The sequence below is a fragment of the Symphalangus syndactylus genome, chromosome 2 (assembly GCF_028878055.3).
Source record: "Symphalangus syndactylus isolate Jambi chromosome 2, NHGRI_mSymSyn1-v2.1_pri, whole genome shotgun sequence".
Classification (NCBI taxonomy): domain Eukaryota; kingdom Metazoa; phylum Chordata; class Mammalia; order Primates; family Hylobatidae; genus Symphalangus; species Symphalangus syndactylus.
In genome coordinates, this window is record NC_072424.2 from 14,969,682 (window position 1) to 14,991,321 (window position 21,640).

The following is a 21,640-nucleotide window of genomic DNA, read 5'->3' on the forward strand; positions in this document are numbered from 1 at the left end:
GGCTTCTGTGAAACACTGACCTAAGGAATTAGTGTAAGAAGGCATCAGCACAGTTCACACCAGATGGGCACCAATGACAACGTGGCCAACCTGCCTGTGTGCCAGGCACTGCTCCAAGCGCTTAGCCTGCATCATCTCATTTAGCTCATCTCCAGCTCACCACAACCCTCAAAGGAGCTTCTGTTATTATCATCCCCATTCTACAGATGGGGAAACTAAAGATCAGAGAGAAGTAACAGGGCCCGGGTCATACAATTCATAAATGGTGGAAACAAGTTCCAGTCTCAGAGAGCCCCACTCCAGGACTGGCTTTCTCTCCACAAGGAGTTAAATCGATACTTATTGGCTTGAATGTGAGTCAACGATCCCTGCCTGTATTGATCCCAACTCTCTTCATTAGGGTTGTGACCTCCATGCTGACCCTTCACTGAGGACCTTAGATGAAGCGGGCACTAATTCAAGAGGAAACGTCCCAGCCGTTCCATCTGCCATCATGTCATCCTTTGGAGAAACTGAAAGCAAGTCTCCCAATTTATATGTTTGCATCTCAAGTTGGGAAATGTCCTATTAGAACACCAACTAAAAGAATGCAACTCAGAAAAGTCTGGGGCTGAGTCTTCACTTAGACATATGCAAAACCATGCCCAAATTACACTACTCACTTTTCATCCTGCTGTTAAACTGTCATGATGGGAAATAAACAAAGTCCCAGTGCACTGTTTGGCAATTAGCAATTATATCTCAACCTCTTTGGTAGCCTTCACACTGCTCTGTAATTGTGAGATTAAAAAGCTATAATTCACATGGTTGGCTATAAGTGTGTGGATATCTTGCTATGACAAAGCAATTACCCAAGAGTCATTATCCTCATAAAGTAATCTGCAATTGTAGGTAAATAATGATTATGTAGCTAACAAATTCTGTATTATTGATGCTTAAAATAAATATTAAGATTTATCTTTTCATGCAGCCATATATGTTATATATTCTAGGCCTCTGAGGTAGAGTTGCTTTAAACTAACAGAACATGAGATAGATTTGCATGGTACTTCCGAGTCTACAAAATACTGTAAGGTGCCTCTTATTCACGATCCACACGATCATGACATAAAGAAGTCATGGTAACTTAAGTCAGGTAACTTAATTCTCCATATTTTACAGAGAAGTTTGAGTCTCAGAAAGGCAAAGTAACCCATCTAAGCAGACATAAAATTCCTTTTCGTAGGGACCCTTAAGTTCATGAACAACTCTCTCCCTGGGCTGCCTGCCCTTCCCCTCCCAAGGCTCACGGGCTAAGCCCAGGACTTTTCCTTCTCTTTAGAATGCTATGACTCTAGTCCACGTCAATGAAATAGAATAATTCACGCTATAATGACATTCCCTCCCCCACAAAATCAAAAGGCACTATATACTTCAACTATACTTTATTGCCTTGTTCAGTAAAGTTAGCCAAAGGTCATAATTCTTTCATTGTGTCTATACAAAGCCAAATGGCCATTTGAAAAATGTGAAGCTAAAAATGTTCAAATGAAATGATTCCATATCTACCACTTGAATTTTATTACTTGCCTCAGTTTGACCAATATTATCATAAATGCAGCCTGATTGCTTTGTAAAGAGAGAGTCAAGAGCCACAGCAAGGAAGTCCCCACAGCATCTGGCCCACAGGACAGGACTTCAGATCTGAGCTGCTCAAACTCTTGCTTTCAGAGACCCTCATGTGGAAACAAGATGGGCTTCATCCTCTTTTAAGTGGTCATAGAATTGCAGCCATTGAGAACCTGATGTTTCTTTGATTCCTTCCTTTTATCACTAAACAAATACACACTGAAGCCCTACTCTGTGCCAAGCAATGGCCCTGGGGCTCCCATATGAGCAGCATAGGTGGGCCTTCTGCCTTGCAGAGCCTGGCATCCATCCCAGATGGGGAAAAGAAAGGCAGGAAGAGGAGAGGTGATGATCCCGTTTTGAAGGCAGGCTTGGATGCTGTTCAAATTCCAAAGTTTTATTAAATTCTATCCATTTTTCTCTATTTCTATGTCAGTATCTTTAAAATATCCCAAGTTTTATTCTTCCTTCATTAAAAACAAAATAATAATTTAACAGAAAAATCACCAAGTCAGTCTGTAGATAAGTATGTGTCACCCCAGTGAAGCTGGGTCCCAAGTGTTTCAGTCTCTGAACGGTATCATGGTCAAATGAGCGTGGTTTGGCAACCAAAAATTTATTACAGCATTTCAACTTCTCTACATACATTTCTTTTTACACTCATTCCTACATACATGCATACGTGAATACATACATATATATACACCTACATGAAGGGAATATGTGGCCCAGGACACTTCTTAAATTACTTTTCCATCGTGTCACACTGCAGCTGCTCAACTACTCCTCTCTTCCAAACATCTAGAAGACTCCAGTGACTTCCTTTGAGGGTCCTCCCAGCAATATTGTCCCCAGCCCCCAGTCTATACACTTTTCCCCCTCTACCTCTCCTCTCCCTCCTGAGCCTGCCACAAACGTCCAAGAAACCTCCCTGGTAATGAAGGTTGCTTCTGAGAATGGGGAGGAGCAAAGGCTCAATGGACAACCCCAGAATGTCTCTATATTAATGAATCATGCCCCTCCATTTGGATATTTACAATCAAGTTCTCTCTATGGAGTCTTTTAACTAGATCACCAGTTTTAAACAGATCACCAAAGTGGGCTTCCGATGAAGACTGTAGAATTCCCATCTCTGGAGATAATGAAAAACAAAATCAGGAGATTCACACTGGGGCTGATTGGAGCCATCAAAATATTTGTTTAACATCTGCTTTCGTAGGGATTGTGAGGGCCAGCCACAATCAGCGCCATTGTTCCTGGAGCTAATCTCATAGATTTACCCCTTTCTTGAGTTTTAATTGAATTGCCCTACAGGTAAATACACGGAGCCCTTTCCAGTGCAGACACCCTGTGCGTGGGTATCATCCTTGCCCTGGATTCTTTGTGTGTCAAACGCAAGCCACTCCAGACCCCCAGAGTCCAAAGTAGTTAATTAACAGAAATCAAAGGAGCCTTTGTTGCTGCCCCAAATCTTCCTCTCTTCTCCAGATGGGGACAGATTCACTCACAATTTAGTTCCATTTCTGAGAATGGTTTCTCAGGTTTCCCTTGTCGGTGACTAGAAAGGGCCAGGTGCCATCAAGGACTCCTGCTCCTGGGTCTCTGCCAAAGACTGAATCAAAGGAAGCAGAAAGGCCTCAAATCAGTGGTCCAGGACCATCAGGGACCACGAGCCTATTGGATGGGGTCCAGGTTGGGGGGTGGTGTAACCTGCAGAGAGAAGTGAGGGGGCTGGGGTGGGGGCTGCCATGGAGGGTGATTGATGATGTCACAGAATGGTGCCTAGAGCAGAAGCCCCAGAGGAGGGGGCTCTGAGGCCTAGGGGGCTCTGCTCACCACCCACCCACTGGAGACCTCATGCAAGCAGAGTCTAAAGGCACCATGTTGGGGTGGAGTCACTGCTCACTTCAATGAAAGGTCAGAGTCAGAATTAGCTTTAAGAAATAAAAAATAAGGGGGCTGCTTTAGACACCAGCTTTATAGAATCAGAACAGTCCAGAATAAGCAAAGAGATTCCTTCTGTCTTCAGCCAGGTCCAGGTTATAAAGAGGGAAGAGTAGCGATGAGGTGCAGCCGAGAGGATATGATATTCAAAAGTCATAAAGTATATGGACAAGTGAACCAGGACTTTAAAACCCAGGACCCCGGGAGAAGGAAAACATCCCATGCAATGTCTAATTCAATAAGCACAAATCTTTGCACGGTGGATATTTGCCTAGGAAAGAATTGACACTCAAAGAGGAGATCGTCAATACTTAGCACCACCCAGCTGGGATTAAACCCAGGCCTGTCAGACTCCAGAACCTGTGCTTTTCCCAAGAAATCTGTGGCTTCCTGAAAAAACTAGAAAGCACTTTTTGGAGCTTGAAGGAGACACTTTTAAAAATGAAAGGTGGTTCTGCTTCATACAGTGTGTAATGAGGTGCCAGGGTTTATTTTAATGCCAAGAACTGAGCATAAGCTGAAAATAGACGTAGATTCAAGAATATTTTCATATGGTGCTTATGCAGACCCAGGGGCCAGATGAGAAGGAAGGGGAAAGGGAAGGAGGAAGTGAGGAAGGGGTGGGGAGCAGTAGTGAGGCCCCATTCTCTTGTCAGCCCAGCACATAATTTATATCTATACCTCCTATCTATCTACCTACCCATCCATCAATATAGATATGCCTTTGTTTTTAAATCATCCTAAAATTCCACTGGTAAAATAGTAAGTTTAAAATTAACAGTTTTGGCCAATCATTTTTGCCAGGTGGGTCTGGAAATACCGGGGCAATCACATGAACCCGCAAAAAGAAAGAGCCCCCCCCTGCTCTGACTGCACCTCTGTGCGCCAAACCTTCAGCACGGCATGAGCACCTGGGCATTTTCAAGGCCCACAGGACTTACAAGGCCATGTCTGCTTCGCTGCAGGAGCCCAGGTTTCACCAGCTCCATCAAAAGGGAGAGTTTGAGTGATGGTTGCTGGAGCTACACAGTGACTCTCCCCACCCGCCGTGTTGGTGCTGTGGTTGGCAGAGGGAGTGCTGTCCCTGGGCTCAAGTCTTGTTCCACTTTCTTGCTTTGGGTGGTTGTGGGATCTCTCAGAGCCCTAGATGAGGTCAGCGAGATGGGAAAACGAGCACTCCCTTTCCAGGATTCGGTGAGAATGAGTGAGGTGCTGCATTCAAACTGCAGGATATGAGATGCGTATTGATACTGGGAGAGAGAGATTACAGGGTTTGTAAATTTCCACTCCACCCCACAGTGCATCTGGAAGCTGCTCCCACTTGGGTCTTCCATCCCGGGAGTGCCTGGCAGCACTGAAGGCCAGGAGATCAGGAGCCCTGCAATTTTATTAGCATGTGTGACATGGGGCTTTCCCTCACTTGTCCTAAACAAAACAACTCGCAATGGTAAAAAGTCAAGGAGTTCAGAAAACAGTGTTTTGTGAAATACGATTCTCAGTGAACTGGGAGCAATATCAACTGAAAATAAATAAATAAATAAGAATCATCATAAAAATGAATAGAATCTACTGAAACCAAAGGGGACAGAAAAGCCTCAACCTCAACACTGTTTCAAATTGAGTCATAAAGTGAATTCCCAAAATGCACCAAAGGCACGTGCTACCAGCCCGGAGCCCTGCCCTACACCCTTGAGCCACTCAGTCCCACCCACCATCTAAGCTCCCTAAGATGGCAGCGTCTAGGTTGTCTGGAGATCAGTGCCAGGCCTAGATCGCAGCTGGCTAGTTCCTGCCCTTCTCCCCATCCTCTCCCAGTCTGAGTCATGCTAGTTCCTCAAAGTCTGTCCCACGCTCTCTCCCACTTCCATCCCCACTGCATGGAACCCTTTTCCTTCTTCCGACATCACCTTTAGCCCTTATCTTTTACCTGGGAAAGTCCTAGCAACCTTCCACTCTTCCAGCATCAGCTTGAAGTCCTCTCCCCTGGAGGCTCCATCCCAGTGTAGCAGGGTGCCCATGGGTGCCTTCCAGTAGCACCTGTTCTGTGGTCGCCTTGCCCTGAAACCCCTTCCAGGCTGTCAACCACCTTAGGCAGGACTGGCCCACTTGTCCCCACTGCACCTGTAATGCCCAAGTCAGTGCCTGATGCTTCATAGATCCTCAGTAAAGCCGTGTTTGGAGAGGGTGTTTGCCAGTCCAGGGCTGTGCCTTCTCGCTTCTGGCAGGAGAAGCCATGAAGTCACTGGTTGTTCCTTTCTGCCTCAGAGGAGTGGGCAGAACACAAGCCCCCGTATGTTGCTTTCTAGCAGTCTTAGTGAAATTCCCCAGATCTCTTTCCAAATCCACAGATGAAGACAACTTTATTATGAACTTTCTAGAGAGCCCTGGCCTTGCCCTGCATTGCTGTCTGAGCCTCCAGTCTACACTAATCCCCAAAGCACATGGCAGGGCAGCCCAATAACCAGCCACCCCTTCTCCTTCCCAGCCTCTCCGTTGCCTCTAGGGCATAACCAAACCGTGGCCGTGTGGCTGGGAGACATTTATCACAGAATTATAGCTCCGGGACGCGGTCTCCGTGGCTGTGACGTGATGACTGTGTATTTCACGCCTCTCAGTTTCCCAGCTGGGATTCAGAGATTTAAAGACATGGGAGATGTATTTTTAAATTTATGAGAGGGCCATTGATTTAATTAATTGTGCCCAAAGAGTGCAGTCAGTCACAATAAGAATTCTTAAAGGCGAAGGGGACCAAAGGAGGCCGGTCTCAACTGTTTGGGGCTGATAAAGCTTGTGTTTCTTCAATAAAGCCATCTTGCTAAGGATCTGGGGGTAGAACAAATTCTTTAGAGGGCATGTCCATAGGCAGCTGATGCACCCACAAGCATTTAGGGAAACACCCAATTGGGGAAACACCCACCAAAACAGCTCTTCTTTGAGAAACTCCGTGTAATACGATCCTTCAAAAAGGACAAAAACAGATTCATCTACCAGAAGTAGCCTCTCCTTTCACACTGGTTCATTCTGTCATCTGATTGGCGCTGGCTGGGCTGGAGCCCATTCTCCTGGATTCTGGGAATTAAGTTTTCCCCAGCGGCTACACTAAAGACAATATACTCCTGTTGGCTGACCAAGTCCCAGATTTGTGCACCAAAGACACCTGCAGCCTGCCTGATCCAACCTGCAAATTTTACAGATGGGAACACTCAGTCCTGGAGGCCCTTCCTTGTGAGAGACAAAGCTAGGGTCAGAATTCAAGTTTCCTGATCCCATTCAGAGCTCTTTCTGCTGATAGTACCCTCTCTCGGCTGGGAGGACCTCAGCTAGTATTTTTTTCAAAATGTGCAATTATTTTCTTTACTTTTAGATTTTAACTCTTGCACAGGATGTTTTAAATGAACTTAGGGTAATTTCTGCCAGAATTACCACCTCTTTTTCTTTTTATGCACTTACAATGACATCGACATTTTACTCTGATATCTTAAACCCAGAGGCTGGGCGTGAGAAGAGACACAGCCCCATAGACACCAAGGTCGAGGCTGGGGTGAAATCACTTCCACTGCCAACTGAACTTCATGTTTCTGTTCTGGAAGATCTAATGGAGAACCCAGGAAAGAGGACATCAGGGAGGAGAAGGCAGCCCTAATTCAGATGCAGATATCACTTAGGACTTTTTACTTACACCTATAAGAGTCTGTCAGTATCAGAGACATGCTGGCTGCCATCTGGATATGATCCCCCAGATCGTCTCCAATCAGGAACTCTCAGAGAGGACAGGTGGCAAAGTCTGAGACTTCAGAGTCAGAACTGGCAAGTAGCATTGCTTACCCCTGAAAACCTTTCTTTACCCTATGCCACCCATCCTAGGTCATTCCTATCCCCCAACACGAGGCTTATCTCTCTTCTTGAACACCATCGTCACAGTGCAGGCTAGGTGTCTGTTGGTGCATCTGACTCCCCACTGGGCTGGGAGCTCTTTGAAAGCAGGGACCTTGTCTGTGCTGTAGCATCTTACTGTTCTAGCACAGTGCCTGGCACATAATATATGCTCAAGAAATGCCAATGGCTTGAATGAATGAACAACCTCAGAGATCTGGCTCATTCACTCACTTTATAGAAGAGGAAACTAAGGTCCAAAGGGGTCAAGTGGGAAATTAGAAGTGGAACCACAGCAAGGATCAGGGCCCCCACCCTGACTTCTCTGGACTTTATATCTTTGCAAATTTACAAGGAAGCAATAAGGGTTAACCTGAACTGCTTCGTTCTGCTGTCCCAGCGTCATGCAAACCTCCTCTTCTCCACCTCTCACTCTCCAGTCCACTGCCAAGGCCTTGGAAATCCTGCAAGTTTTTATGCAAATGACCTTTGGAAACTAAAAGAAGCCAATGTTTATTTTTCATTCAAAGGTCCAGATGGGCTATATCTGCTGGGCCTGGCTGTGCCCCTGCTATCAGATGGGCATGCAAATGACCCCACTAGAAAAGCCCTGGAAGAGAATAGCTCTGTTTCCAAACACACAGACATTTGCCTGGACATTTCCCTAACCCATTTCCCTTTTCCATTTCAAACAATGTACGGATCTCACAATTCCCCAGCCTAGTAAAATTCTAACAGCAGGTCAATAGAGGCCTATTGACTGGGAAGAACTTAACTGCCTTCCAGCTAGGCAGTGGGAAGTGGCCTTACCTCCTCACCTCAGCACCCAGAAATTTTAATCTAGCAAGAGACCCACTTTAAGAAAAAAGGAGACGGGCCATTTGCCTCCATCAGGGACCCAGGGGCACCTGGGAGGAAGCCCTTTGATGAAGGCTCTTGAAAAGAGCCATTGCAAACCAAGAACCATTGCTCTAGGTCATCAGCTCAGAATATCAAGATGAGAGTTTTTTAAATGCTAGTTTTATCCCCAGTTCCCAACTGCCTGTGTCATTGGGAGGACCTAATGACCAACCTCTGAGCATCATGAGATTACTCCAGGCCAGGACAGGTAGACCTTAACCCGCAGGCAAAGCACAGGCCTTCCTGTGATGCCACTTTGAAATGATCTCAAGCACTTACATAGTTTGCTTCGTGAATGACATATGTTTTTCTGTGTATTCCACACTCCCTTTGAGAGTGGGACATCTCATCAGACCCTCTGTGTGAAAACTTGGAGTGCACTCCCCTCCTCTCAGGAATGTGATGTCAAACCTTATCAGAATTCCCATTTGTGAGTTATGGACCTCAACTACTGGACTTCAGAATACCTATTCTGTTTCCAAGAGTTTAATGAGCGTTTGGAGAGCTTAGGCCATGGTAGTTTACACTGTTGGCTGCTTCTAAAGATAACCAGTGTGTCTGCCATCACAGCTGCTTCTCCAACACCAAGAGCTCAGGTGCAACTGGGCGACACTCTGTTAGCCTCAGGGCTAATCACCAGCTCCAGCACAGTCCCCTAGTATGGAGGGTCCTTACACTGGACCTCCAGATCTCTGCCCTGATGGTTGAGCCAGCTTCTCTGAGAGCTGCTTGTAGGAAGGTACACTCCAACCTTTACTCAGACCTTACCTTCCCCAGAGAGGCCTGCTTCCATCCTAACTGAGCAACCAGACTGTAATAATTTTGGAACCCACTCACTAAGTGGTTAATGTACTTCATCTATCAAACAGATTCTCTGTGAGCTTTCTTCTTTTTATTCTTTAAGCATCGTGACCCTGAGATTTTTTTTTTTTGGTATGGCAATACACTATGAAATTCAGAAAATCATACTTTGACCATCTCCTTATTTCCACCATATATAACATTCTCCCTTCCCAGGAAGGACAGACCTAGAGGCCTTGTTTTAGGGTCCCTGGGACCCATCTGGATCCTGAAGAGAAAACTGGTTGCAGGAAGCCACCTCTCTGAGCAGGAGTATGATGACATACTTACCATAGGACCCAGCAATTTCACTCTTGAGTCCAGACTAAAGCTATACACCAATGTTTAGAGAAGCTTTATTCATAATAGCCAAAAATGGCAAGTAATGCAAATGTCCATTGATTGGGGAAAAGATAAATTGTGGGGTATCCAAATAAGTGAATACTGTTTGGCAATAAAGGAGTAAACTACTGATGGCTATAACAGGAGTGAATTTTAGAGCATTATGCTAAATAGAAGCCCAGGCTTGGAGTGGAAGGCTGTAAAGGAGTGTATTAGTTCATTTTGCATTGCTATAAAGGAATATCTAAAGCTGGGTAATCTATAAAGAAAAGAGGTTGATTTAGTTCATGGGTCTACAGACTTTACAAGAAGCATAGCTGTAGCATCTGCTTCTGGTGAGAGCCTTGGGAAGCTTCCATTCATGGTGGGAGGCGACGGGGGAGCAGGTGTGTCCCATGGTGTGAGAGAGACAGAAAGAGAACAAGAGAGATGCCCGGCTCTTTTAAATAGCCAGCTCTCACGTGAATTAATAGAGCCAAAACTCACTCATTACCACAAGGGTATCACGAAGCTGTTCATGAGGGATCCACCCCCATGACCCGACCACCTCCCACCAGGCCCACCTCCAACGCTGGGGATCATATTTCGACATGAAATTTGGAAGGGACAAATCCAAACTATATTACTTTGCAAGGTGATGGGAATACTTTCCATCTGATTATGCAGATGGTTGTACAACTGCCTACATGTGTCAAAATTTATCAAATTATACACTTGAAATTGGTGAATTTTATTGCATATAACTTACACCTCAATAAGAATGATTTTTTAAAAGAAGTAGTAGTATCATCATGGTGAGGTCATTTCTGTTGAATTAGAGATTAACCTTCTCTGAAGATTCTCATTATCTACCTCAACAATGGTATTCAAAACACAGACCAAAAAACCTCTTCCTTACAGAGTCACAAGACAGGAATGCCAGAGAACAAGAATGTTTCCCCCTTTAACCCAGGATAAGCTGTTCATCCCTATGGAGGGGAGAGAGTGGAGACTTCAAAGTCCAAGTTAATACTCAGTTCTGCCACTGACTGGCTGGGTGAACTTGAGAGAGAGTCCAACTCTGAATTCTCTTATCTGTGAAATACCAATAAAAATAGCACCTCCCAGGGTGGAAATAGCCCAAGTGTCTTTCAACAGATAAACTGTGGTCTGTGCACAGAATGGAATATGACTCAGCCATAAAAAGGAGTGGAGTTCTGACACACGCGCCAGGATGGATAAACCTTGAAAACATGCTAAGAAGCCAGGCATGAAAGCACATGCATTGTATAGTTCTGTTCCCATGAAATGTCCAGAACAAGTGCATCCATAGAAGCAGAAGGCATATGGTCATTGCCAGGCTAGGAGGAGAAATGGGAAAAACTCTTCAGTGGGTACAGGGTTTTGTTTGGGGTGATGAAAATGTTTTAGAACTAGATACAGGTGGTGGCTGTAGAACACTGTGATGTACTAAATACCACCCAATCGTTCCCTTTAAAATGGCTAATTTTATATTATATAAATTTCATCTCAATTTTTAAAAGTAGCACTTCCCTCCCTTGGTGCAGGAGGGATGGAGAAAATGTGTAAGACAGGAAGCACCTCCGCGATGTACCACTGAGCTTGCACCCCGGCCTTTCTTCTGGAGACTCTGAACTCCTGTGGCTCCTGTGTGCCGCCTCCTCTGCGGGAGGTGATAGCAGCCCGTGGAGGACCGAGATGGCAGCCTCCCTCGCCGGTCCAGATCCCAGCCTCCAAACCCCTATCCCTGCTGCCCCTTGAATGCTTCCCCTCCCTGGAATTAGGCTTGGACTGGAAGATGAGCCACTTAGGAAAATAACATCATTTGTGTGTCATGGGCCTTGCCCTGGCCCCAAGTGCCGACATTTGATCTCTGTCCTGTGACCCCGGCTCTGACCCATGCCTAATCCCAGGGCCATGCCAACAGCAGCCCAGGCCTGTCAGGAAAGCAGCTTTCCCAAGGAGGCCCAGACAAGCCTTGACTCCTGGCAGCTTTTGCCTTTTGAGGGGCCTGTTAGACCAGGTATACAGAGCACAGTGCAGGATGGCCCAGGAGATTTTTAACAGGCTTGTAAGGAGGGGACTAATTAGTATCTCATCAGGATCTTATTAGTGCGGGAACATACTGAGGAATAGTAATCCTCATTCATTAACACTATGTTTTCTAATGGAAATCAATGAGCGGCCCTCATTCTGGGTGGATTTCTGAGAGCAGCACTCTGTCCAAGTGTGAAGGGAGGGCTCAGACACCGTGCAGGCTCCAGAAACAGAGAAGGAGGGTTTGGCCTGTGTCTTCCTGATGTCCATGCTGATGAAATAAACACCTCAACCTCCCTAAGCCTGTGGATTATTTCGAGACAGGGTCTACCTGCTGAAAAGGAAAGGCCCCTTTGGATGAGATGCTGTGTGCATGACACAGCCACTTAACCCTTCCATGGCCTAGGACTCCCATCATCAAAGTGAAAGGCTTGCGCCAATAGACCTGTCCCCAAGACTTCGTCTAGCTCTTTCTGTAAATCTCGTTCATCATCCTGAGAATGTGCTGAACTTTCATAAAGATCACTGGGCACAAGGAGGGAAGGTCCAGTCTAGAGAGAGAGACTCAAGCATCATTCCCTTATCACAGGTTAGGAAGGCTGTCAGGATCATCAGGCAAGGCCAGGCCAGTGGACCACACAGGGTGCTGGACCCACTCCCAGAGTTTCTGCTCCAGTGGGCTGGGGGAGGGCCAGAGAAGCGGCAGCTCTAACACAACCCCAGGAGATGCTGGCCGCTGGTCTAGGGGCCACACTTTGAGAACCACTGGTGTGGAAAGAGGAAAGGGGAAGGGGAGAGGGGGTCCCTGCCAGGCCAGGAGCATCCCTGAAGGGTCAGGGTGAGGGAGCAGCGTTTGAAGGAACAGGCAGTGTGGTTCCAGCAAAAGGAGGACCAGAAGGGGTTGAAGTGTTCCCCCAGAAGAAATGGAGCTTCAAAAAGGAGGCTGTGCCCAGTGTCGCAGAGACACTGAGCACTAGGAGGACCAGAAACAAGGGGAGAGGTAGCCGGCAAGGCTCCCCACAGAGGGCGGCAGGTGCAGGCCCAGGAGGAGATGAAGGCGGGGAAGAGAGGCACGTGACCACTCTTTAAAAACAAGAGACCTGCTTCCTCGACTCAGCCACATTTCTGACACACGTAGTCTCGGCATGACAATGAACTCTCTGGCCCTGACTTACAGAAGGTCCATGAAACACCACGGTTTTCAATGCGACTTTCTCCCTGGAATCCAGAAGGAATGCGACTTGCTCAGGGACACACGAAGAGACAGGGCATGGATTTGAACTGAGGTCTGGCACAAGTGATTCCAATCCCACGCCTCTCAGTCAGTCCAGGGGGTAGGTGGGCATCATGAAGTCCCCATCTGCAGGGGCATGTCATTGGGAAACAACCACCAGGCTCACCCACCTCCTCTGTTCAATGGGGCTAATGGTGCCAGCCAACGGCTGCATCAGCTTGTGCCACGGAACCACCCTGCCCATGGAGAAGCATCACAAGGCACTTTCAGCATTTACTAATGGACCCTAGAAAATGTCTCTCAGCTCCGCCAGTGATGATTAAGGCTGACCACAGAAGCCAAAACAGTAACATTTAAGATTTTGTAGGTCAGTCCTTGCACGGTTGCTCAGGCCAAGGGGCACAGATTGGTGATGCTGAATGGCATTTTCTTTCAAAGCTGAGCCCGGCAGAGCCCTGGGGCAGGACCTTGCAAAACCATTGTGTGAAGGAGACTGAGTCCCTTGGGGAGGTGCCAGGAAGCTGGGCTAACCCCGAATCCCTGCAGATCAGCAAAGGATGCCTGTCAGCTGAGAAGCGGAGGAAACTTTCCCTGCAGACTGCCAGGCACCAGGGAGCCTAAGAGGTCACTGGCCTGGGACCCCAAGAGCCAGATGTTATCACAGGCTTGGCCCGTGAAACCTGAGCCTGGACACCAGCCTGGCCCCTTGCAGCACAGATGACATCCTGGGGCAGGCGCCAGGCAGAGATCAAGACAAGGAGCTGTCCCTGGCTGGGGTGCTAGGGATGCAGACCAGGGCTGGCAGTTGCTTCCCTCTTTCCCCTCCCCTCCTTGCTTCTCCCTCGGCCTAGTGCACAGCACCATTGCAGGCACAATCTCCCCTCTGGCCCTGAGCCAGAGAGAAGTTGCCAGACAGCTTCCTGGTGATGCTTGGGGATTTCCCTAGGGTGTTGGGCTGAGATGCAGGACAGAGATGCAAAGACAGGGCAGGGAGATGGAACCCCAGCAGAGCTGCTCCCACCTGACCCAGGACCTCAGGTGGACTCAGATTCCCCTGAGGTCCCGCTTGGGCACCCTCCCCTCCAGCCCACTGCATGCCACCTCTAGTTCATTCCAGGTCAGCTGGAGATGTCTGTTTAAGCACCTATTTCTCAGGGAGGCCTTCTTGATCTCATTGACTAGATCAGATCCACCTGCTATATCACACTCTCCTATGCATTTATCTCTGCAGTTATGTGCTCATTAACACCTCTCTCTCCCACTTACGAGAATCTCTGACGTGGGGTCATGGCTACTTTGGCATGGCTTTACTGGTGAAACAATGGTGAGCGAGACACCATGGAGGTGTGGACAATACCTGTCTACACCACATTCAGCCTGGACAGAGAACCAAAACTACACCTGTCTACATGAACAGGTCTGTGAGTCCCATTGTCTTCATTAGCATGACTTGTCTTTTCTGGAAGCCTCTTGCCCAGGCAAATGACTTGATTGTTCATTAGAAAAACTTTCCCAAATTGCATCAACTCTTCAATGGGAATTATCAACAGACAGTTTTCACCCTAAGACAGTTCAAATCCTTCATTCCCCAAATACTTACCTCACTGTTTCCATCAATCCTGAACTGTTGTATAATGATCTTTAGCTAATCCTAATCCAGCCTTCCCACACTTCCCACACTGAAAGATCCCCCCATACCAAACTGTCAATTCTCAGTAAATTCTGACCTTGCCTTCTATTCCAGAGGTTACCAAAACTCTGTAGAAGTGGCATTCTTTCTTACCGCAGTGAGCAATAAACAGCTTTGTATTATCAACAGCTTGTGTTGATGTTATTTGGGGAACCAGCATTCAACAGAGAAATTCAATAAGTATTGCAGAATGGTGAGTGGATGGGCAGATGGATGGGTAAAGATGGATGGATGGATGGATGGATGGATGGGTGGATATGTGGAAGGGTGGGAGGGAGGGAGGATGGACGGTTGGATGGATGGATGGATAGATAGATGTGGGTGGACGGATGTGGGTGGATGGATATGTGAGTAGATGGATTAGTTACTGGATTCCTACCAATGCTGATGAAGCAGGCTTCGGGTCTGGAGTGAGGCAAGGCTGGGGTAGGCCCCATCCTGGTCTCATGAGCACAGGAAGTCTGTCTGGTGAGAGAAGCAGCATTCCCTCTGCAAGGAAGCCCCTTGAAATTATAAAAGTTAATTCTCAAATAGCAAACCAAGATGATTTCAGTTGAAATTTGCAACTGAAAAGCCCCATTTGAAAACAGCTCTAGAGATGGCTGCCCATCCCAACTTGATATGATGCATGTAGATCAGTATCAAATTAAATTTCCCTATTGTGCGTTCTCTGTGGTGGGCACAATGCAGGGTGTTTCTATCCCCCATCCTCTTCTTGGTGATATCCTTTTCAACTTAAATTATACAGAAGCAAATAATTATCAGGGCCTTCTGTTTACCCTCCTTAGAAGATTTAATTTATCCCAATAAACATGGGGAGGCAGACCTTTTGGATTTGAAATAACATATAATTTACTTCTAACAAATGCTCGGGGTCTGGGAGAAAGCCCATTCATCAAGCCGATCTGAATCCCAGGCAGCTTTACCAAAAGGACCTTTTGTCTAATTGTTTTCCATCACAAACAACATGTGGGGAGGAGATTTAGGCAATATTTCCAAACACTGTAAGCTACATAATTATTGTCCTTAGCAAACCTGATGATAGTTTTAGAATCACAATGGCAATTTATCTGCCTAATCCCCCATTCACTATGGCCCATCACAAGTATCATGTGGTTGAGGAGGCATTTAATAACATTCAATTCAAAACCCTAGATTTAAATAACATTAAGGTGGTGACTCAGGCCCAACAAAACCCAGGAAATCCAAAGGAGGCTAGGGTACCATTCTCGATGCCTGGCATTCGGCCAAGGGTGCAGGATGGCAGAGAGTGGGCTCCAGGCCACCACTTTCTTTCCCTGGACCTGGCACAAAAGACATCAGCACTGAGAGTAGACAGTGGCTGAACTCAGTGCTACCAACCTGCCTGTCTGATGCCATACAAGAGGCTGTCAGCCTAGCTTGTAGCTCTTTTTTTTTTCCCAAGCAGCAATGGCATGGCTTCAACTTCTCTCCATGGACCTAACTCTGTCCTGAGCTCCAGATCTTGGTAACTAACTGCCCACTGGACATCTCTTCTGATTATTCACTGATGCCTCAAAGAAGGCTGTCCAAAATTCAGCTCCTCATTGTACACCTCTCTCCCTTGCTCTTTTTGCTCCTCGGTAGATGGCCTTGCCATCCACCCAACCACCCAAACCCAAAACCTGGGGGTCAGACCTAACCTCTCCTTCCTTCACTTACTGCATTTTCACTTGGTCAGCAAGCCCACTTGTGTCTGACCCCTCCATATTTCCCACGCCTAACCCCTCTTACGCCGCACCCCGTGGCCACTTCCCTGGTCCCGGCTGTCATCTTTCACTGTGTTACTATAAACCTTCCTAGCTGATTTTCTGGTTTTCCTCCCTCTAGTCCTTTTCTCTTCTAGCCCATTTATTTTTATTATTTTTTATTTTTTTGAGACAGACTCTCACTCTGTCACCCAGGCTGGAGTGAGCGCAATGGCATGATCTTGGCTCACTGCAGCCTCTGCCTCCTGGGTTCAAGCAATTCTCCTGCCTCAGCCCCCTGAGTATCTGGGACTACAGGCGTGTGCCACCACTCCTGGCTAATTTGTTTTGTATTTTTAGTAGAGAGGGGGTTTTACCATGTTGGCCAGGATGGTCTCAATCTCCTGACCTCATGATCCGCCTGCCTCGGCCTCCCAAAGTGCTGGGATTGCAGGCGTGAGCCACCGCACCTGGCCTAACCCATTCTTTTCAAAACAGCAGATATAAAATGTAATTCTCTAACAGCAAATCTGGACTATTTTGAAAGAAAGATGCAATTCAAAGGCAGTGTTTGAGACACAGTCTCAGCAAGTGGGAGGCATTCCCCTGTTTGATAACTGCAAAGACTTTGTTACCCTCAGGGTCAAGTCCAAATTGACCATTGTTTTCCTCTCCATCCCTCCCATAGTCTCCAGTGATACTAGGAGTTCTCCACGTGGGCCATGTCCAAAGTATCAAAATCAAGAAGATTCAAACCCAGGGTGCTATAGGTTTCCATGAACTTCCCCTCAGAGCAATTGGGAGCAGGCGGTGCCTGAAGAAGGACTCTGGGGTGTGGATTTCACACTAGTCCTTCAACCTCAATCAGCTCCTGGGATTTCCATATGGAAGAAGATATGATTCCCACTAACAAGATGAGGACTGATTCTACCTCTGTGCCAAATTCCACAGCCCTTTTGAGAGAGAAGCGTATGAAGGACGAAGGAATAGAGAAGACACAGGCTTTGAACTTATGAACTGGGTTCTCATTGTTGGGTTCCTTACTTCCCAGCTTGGTATTGCCGGCTTGGTATTGCCAGCTGGTAAGTTATGGAGTCTTTCCGTACTTCTGTCTTAAGGTGGGGGTGGTACAATGCGATGCCAACTCACCCCAGTTAGAATGGCGATCATTAAAAAGTCAGGAAACAACACATGCTGGAGAGGATGTGGAGAAATAGGAATGCTGTTGGTGGGAGTGTAAATTAGTTCAACCATTGTGGAAGGCAGTGTGGCAATTCCTCAAGGATCTGGAACTAGAAATACCATTTGTGGGCCGGGCGCGGTGGCTCACGCCTGTAATCCCAGTACTTTGGAAGGCTGAGGTGGGCGGATCACGAGGTCAGGAGATAGAGACCATCCTGGCTAACAGGGTGAAACCCCATCTCTACTAAAAATACAAAAAATTAGCCGGGCATTGTGGCGGGCGCCTATAGTCCCAGCTACTCAGGAGGCTGAGGCAGGAGAATGGTGTGAACCCAGGAGGCGGAGCTTGCAGTGAGCAGAGATCGCGCCACTGCACTCCAGCCTGGGCGACAGAGCGAGACTTCATCTAAAAAAAAAAAAAGAGTACCATTTGACCCAGCAATCCCATTACTGGGTATATACCAAAAGGATTATAAATCATTCTACTATAAGGACACATGAACACGTATGTTTATTGTGGCACTATTCACAATAGCAAAGACTTGGAACCAACCCAAATGTCCATCAGTGATATACTGGATAAAGAAAATGTGGCACATGTACCCCATGGAATACTATGCAGCCATAAAAAAGAATGAGTTCATGTCCTTTGCAGGAACATGGATGAAGCTGGAAACCATCATTCTCAGCAAATTAACACAAGAACAGAAGACCAAACACCTCATGTTCTCACTCGTAAGTAGGAGTTGAACAATGAGAACATATGGACAAAGGGAGGGGAACATCACACACCAGGGCCTGTCCGGGGGTTGGGGGGCTAGGGGAGGGATAGCATTAGGAGAAATACCTCATGTAGGTGAAGGGTTGATGGGTGCAGCAAACCGCCATGGCACATTTATGCCTATGTAACAAACCTGCACGTTCTGCACATCTACCTCAGAACTTAAAGTATAATAATAATAAAAAAAAAAAAGTTGGGGGTGGTAATAGACCCTGTTGCCTAAGATTGTTATGAGGGTTAAATTAAAACTGCTCACCTCTGTCAAGCTGGAATGTAACCCCTGTTAACTTGGGATCCCCCTTCTTTGGCTAGCTAACTCTTGCTCTCCCAACAGAATTCTATCTTTCATGTCCCATCTCCCAGGACACCCCCCTCCCCCCCAGCCTGGGAAGGATTAGGAGGGCCCTGTCCAGTGAATTCCTTGGCCTTTCTCATTCAAGTCTGGTTGCCTGTTTGTTCATTTGCCTTTCACATGGGACCCTGAGCTCCATATATGCAGGGACCAGGGCTTGCTTGTCCATGCATCTCCGGCACTTATGACATGTCATACTCAAGAGAGCTGAGGCCGACCAGCTGAACAGAGGATTCCCTGGCAAAGCACCTCATGTGGGCCACAGATATCAATGGACAACCTCCCGTCACTGCCCTCCTCTTCTCCTTATCTGCTTGTCAAAAGCCTGGGCCAATTTTTATTCTGTGCCTTGAGGTCTTGTTTACTTTTTTTTTTTTTTGAGTTGAAGGAAATGTCCCACCTTTAACAGTCATAACAGCCTCAGTCACAGATACATGTGTGAGCTCTGGGGGTCACAGCTGCCTGTGCCTTCGCTGACTTAAGGATGCAGAATGACAGGGTCAGCTTCACCAGGCTCTTCTTGGAGATGCCTTCCTGGGTCCTGGGGTGACTCTCTGTCCAGTGAATTCCTCTGGCCTGACAGCAGGTCTCGCTGCTCCTTGGCAATGCAGGTGTAGGGAGCAAGCTGTCAACTGCCATGCTTTAAAAAGGAGATCGGGGCCTGCTCGACCATCACAATTCTAAGCAGCCATGTGTGTCTTTCTTTTTTGCAGGTCACTGTCTGGGTGGTCAGGATGGTGGCTCATGGGGGCAGCACCCACATGGGGATGACACATGGAGTGAAGTGTCCACCTGCCTGTGTCCACCCAGTGAGGCTGGGATGAGACCCTGTGGATGGATGGCTGGTGACACTTGGGAGCAGCCGCAGACAAGCCAATCACTCAGAGACTTAGGGCCTCACTGGGGAGGCGTGAGATTTCCTTTAGTCCATGGACACCAATGAACACCACTCTACACCCATATCCAGCACAGATGACAAAGAACACAGACCCCAAGAAAGGGCTGGTGGGGGTTACACCATGCCAGGAAAGTTCCTGGGACTGGGAATGAGCTAGACTCCACCTATTGGTTGTGTGACTTGAGAAAGCAACTTAATCTCTCTAACCTCATTCATGCAATAACTACTCATCAGGTACTCGCTGCATGCCAAGCATTGTTAGAGACTTTCGATGCAGCCTTTTCTACAAAATAGGGATTTTTACCACCTACCTAATAGGACTGATGTTAAGTCCATAAGACATAAAGCAATGACTATAGTACCTGGCCCTCAATTAAGGTGAGTTATAATCTCCTGCTAACATACCTCTCCTTTTGGAAATTGGGGGTCAGGATGTGATGGATAAGAAGCAGGTCAATTCAAAGCCTGGCATTCAAGAGAAAAATACCTAATGGGTGACAATAGCAAATTCCCAGCCATTTTGCTCTCTTTTTTGAAAAGAACAGACCATGCGGGGCTTGGAATGACCAAAAGTTAAGGCAACAAGTGCAGTGGCAAGGACGCTAGGCCCAGTCTGCGCCGCTGTCTTGCCGTGTGACTTAAGTTAAAAGCTTTGCCCTCTCTGTTCCTGGCTTTCCTCATCTGTCAGAGGAAAATAATAATATCTGCCCTGCTTAGTCCTCATCGTAGTAACATAAAACATAAGAATATATCTTAATATGATAATGTAAAACTTATCTATGATGCTTAAGTTAATGTATCTGAAAGTGTTTTGAAAAATACAAAATGTCTTAGTCCATCTGGGCTACTATAACAAAATACCTTAGGCTGGGTACTTTATAAACAAAGTTGTTGCCCACAGTTCTGGATGCTGGGAAGTTGGAAGATGAAGGTCCCAGCAGACTCGGTGTCGGTCGAGGGCCTGTTCCTCATAGATGGAACCTTCTACCTGTCTTCACATGGTACAAGGGATGGACAAGCCTCCTCGGACCTCTTTATAAGGGCACTGATCCCATTGTTGAGGCTTCTGCCCTCATAATCTGATCACCTCCTAAAGGATCCACCTCTCAATACCATTGCATTGGAGATAGGTTTCAACATAGCAATTTTGGGAGAACACAAACTCTCAGGCTACAGCAGATACCACATGCAAAGTAAAAATGCTGCTTTCACAGTATTTCCACGGTTTTGTCACCATATCTTAGTTTGTATTCCCCAAAGGCAGGCCCTGAGACAATGGCTGGGCTGCAGATCGATTATTTGGGAGAGGATCTCAGGAAGCAGGTGCTTGATCGTTGGGCAAATGAAGACAAGAAGGGGAAAAAAACAGGGGTGTTAATGAGCAGGTTACTGCCATGGGCAACTGGGGCTCAGTCCAGCTGGAACACTCAGAGGAAGTGTTTGCAATGCACCCCGGGATTATCCTACCAAAAGACAGGCATGCTGGGGTGTTTACTTAATCAGATTCCAGCCCTTGTTGGTTGAAGGTCATGCCTAGGGCAGTTAAATATCTGGCACTTCTAGGCTGCCTGAATGTGAACTGAACATATTCCCAAATACAGGCTGAGAGCTTTCCTGTGCCAGAGAAAGCTCTCAGGCCTAGAAGCAGAGAGACAGTGTCCTTTGCTGCTGCAGAAAACTTTGAGAATTTATGCCCCGGGGGACATGGTGTCTGCCATACCAGTTACTCCCACTCATATGACAATACTATAGCCAACATATTTTCATTATTCTAGCGATGCCTTGCTTATCCAGACAATATTTACTCAACAACTTTAATGCTCAGAAAAATTTAGAAAACAACCAAGAGATGAAATTAGGTGTCCAAAAATCCACGTGCTGAAGTGCATTCAACAGAAGCTTCTGCTTGCATTCCATGTGCTACGGGTTAAGCCCTGGAAGTAGCCTGGTGAGTAAGGCAAAGATGCCTTGCGCTTGAGGAGTTCACCTTTTAGAGGGAGAGAGCAGCCCCTAAATTTGATATGTACTAAGGATAAATCAAACAATGGCCAGAAATAGAGAAAGGAGAGAGTGGGAGAGCCTGTTGCAGTCAGGAATAGTCATTGAGGAAGTCACTTTTAGGCTTAGAAGTAAAAAATGAGGAAGAATCAGCTATAAGAGTGGGGCAAAGGGTTGCTCTGGGACTAGGAGGTAGCCTGTGTAAAGGCCCTTGGCAGCAAAGACCAACAGTGAGGAAGTGAAGGAGGCTCA

At 46.8% G+C, this 21,640-nt stretch overlaps 1 long non-coding RNA gene across 2 annotated transcripts; it reads left to right on the forward strand.

Moving 5' to 3' along the window:
* Nucleotides 1-3,444: 3,444 nt before the first annotated feature.
* Nucleotides 3,445-20,097, forward strand: LOC129462541 (uncharacterized). 2 transcript variants are annotated; one of them, XR_010115499.1, is made up of 5 exons: nucleotides 3,449-3,525; nucleotides 14,010-14,195; nucleotides 16,866-17,259; nucleotides 18,015-18,094; nucleotides 19,206-20,097. It is a non-coding gene; the product is annotated as an uncharacterized lncRNA (long non-coding RNA). The 2 variants fall into 2 exon arrangements; XR_008650879.2 differs by lacking the exon at nucleotides 14,010-14,195 and having other exon boundaries at nucleotides 3,445-3,525.
* Nucleotides 20,098-21,640: the final 1,543 nt, after the last annotated feature.